This window comes from Ovis canadensis, chromosome 2 (assembly GCF_042477335.2).
Source record: "Ovis canadensis isolate MfBH-ARS-UI-01 breed Bighorn chromosome 2, ARS-UI_OviCan_v2, whole genome shotgun sequence".
NCBI classification, from domain to species: domain Eukaryota; kingdom Metazoa; phylum Chordata; class Mammalia; order Artiodactyla; family Bovidae; genus Ovis; species Ovis canadensis.
Window position 1 is genome coordinate 187,383,572 of NC_091246.1, and position 2,361 is coordinate 187,385,932.

Here is a 2,361-nt window from a genome sequence, read left to right on the forward strand (position 1 = left end):
GACTGTGACCCAGACAGATGGCCACTGCTAGTAGATTGCAGAGACAGGGATGGCGGAGAGTTTCACTGCTCCTTCACCACCTGGGCCAAGGCTAGTCGAGGGCCTTAGTGATGGCTCTGGAGCCCTGCAGGACGGAGTCCCCAGTCTGTTCCCTGGGCCCTCCTGCTCACCCACTGACTCAAAGCTGGCTAAGCTGGAGGGCTTCCTGGAGAAGGCCTGAATCTGCCTCCTATCTGACTTTCCACCTGATGACCATCACACCACTGACTCTTGCCTGAATCACTTTTCCAGTGGTTCCTATGTGAGAGAGCCCACTGTGGTGTTGACCAATAGCTGAGCCGGACAACTAATGGTGGCTCATTAACAGTTGGTTGCTTGTAAGCAGGGCCGACTCAGGCACTGAGCAATGGCTGAGCAAGACTTGATGCCTAGAAACAGGGTGCAGAGTAATGAGGCACAACAATGGCTGTCTGCGAAGGGCTGTGCTCTTCCTGCTCTGTTACAATATGTCATGTGATCCTCCACCTAAGACAAGTCATTTATTGCATGTTCTCCAATAGCCTTATAGTTGTCCTTGGATCTTTCTTGGATTCATTCCCTGGAACTCTGCCATAACCTTGGGCTTTTGGGTAATTCTTTCCCTTGAATACACATCCCAGTAATAGACTATTTTTTCCTTCATTACCAATACCATTCTTATTTTTTTTTATAACAAATTAATTTATTTAGTACTTTTTCCATTCCATATCATCAGGAGGATTGATTTCAACTTTCCTTTTACCTACATCAGACCAGTTGGTACTCAAAACTGTACCACCAGACTCCATAAATGATTTGTTCATGGCACGTTTCACTTGATCAGAGCCATCTGAATAGATCTGCTGAAATAATTTGTTTAAAGCTGCATCTCCCTCCAACTTTTCATTCTTTTCTTCTTCTTTGATCTCACCGACCAATTTATCCCAATTTCTTGTATAATGAGATGATGATGGATATAGGTTTTTTACATCTGCTATGAACGGTTTGGGGTTAGGCACATCTCCTTGCCCCTCTAGCTTTTCCCATCTCACAGCCTCTGGCTTTTTCATTTTAATTTCAATCTTTGTTGAAAGTACTTTAAACGTGCTCTGCTCTGGTATTATAGGATGAAGAAGTCTCAGTTTCAAACTGTAATCCTCTCCAGAAGGAAGTTTCACCAAAGCAGACAACTCTTTTTCTGAAAATTCCACCTTTACATCATTCTTCTGAACATTCTTGATCATAAGTGTAATGATTACTTGAGATTCTGTTTGATACCAGTCATACTTGATTTTTGACTGATGAGTCCTCTGGGATGCAGACACCTCCTGCTGTGATCCATTCTGAGCTTCTTGACACCTTTTAATCCAAGCAATGAAATCAGCATCTGCACTATTTAATTTCTGTCCTTCTGTAAAAGTTTCTAGAGCAGCAGCATCGTTTTTTTCATGGTATTCACATATCCCCTTTCTCAGCAGAGCAGTGGAACTATTTGGATTAAGTTCAAGCGATTTTTTTGCATCAGCAACAGCATCACTGTAATTCCCAAGAAGAATGTGACAGTAAGCTCTTTGACAGTAATACTGTGCATCATCTGGTTTCTGCTCCAAAGCCTTAGTCAGCTCCTCTAACGCCGCCTGGGGGTCCTGCTCGATGAGGGCATCTGAGAAACTCCGGAACAACCTCGCGGCTGCCGCAGGGCCCGCCGCCGCCGCCGCCATCTCTAATCATCAGGGTTCCCGCTGCCGGAGCCGCTCTTCCCGGGGTTACCAGCGCCGCCACCGCCGCCGCCCAAGGGGGAAACTTCTGGAGAATCACCCACCGAGCTTCCGTCCTAAGTAGCCAACGAGCAGCCGCGCAGCGTGCCTCAGGAACCTGTGGCGTTTGGGAGACGTTTGTACGTTTGTCAATTACACACGGCACGTCGAGCTCCATTTTCCCCTATGGCTTTCATCATGGCACCCCAGAGGCAGCCATGGCTTTCGCGACCCGTGACGCTCTCGGCTACGTCCAATACCATTCTTAATCACCAGGTCACTTTTACTGAGTCCTTACCAAATGCACCAGGCATGGTGTTAAGCAACTAATATTTATTACCTCACTAAGTCTTTCTAAAATCAGTACAAAGTAGCTAAATAAATATCATCAAATGCCCCTATATAAGTGTTGATTCATACTACGCTTCTGCCGAGTTCTAGAATAAATGATAAATGACTTCATTTTACAACCAAAGAACCTTAGGAACATTATTTACTCATTTATTTATCTTCAGTTCAGTTCAGTTCAGTCGCTCAGTCGTGTTCAACTCTTTGTGATTCCATGAATCAGAGCCCGCCAGGCCTC

At 45.4% G+C, this 2,361-nt stretch overlaps 1 pseudogene; it reads right to left on the reverse strand.

The window, feature by feature from the left end:
• Positions 1 to 699: 699 nt before the first annotated feature.
• LOC138432827 (protein SGT1 homolog pseudogene) lies at positions 700 to 2,023 on the reverse strand (annotated as a pseudogene).
• Positions 2,024 to 2,361: the final 338 nt, after the last annotated feature.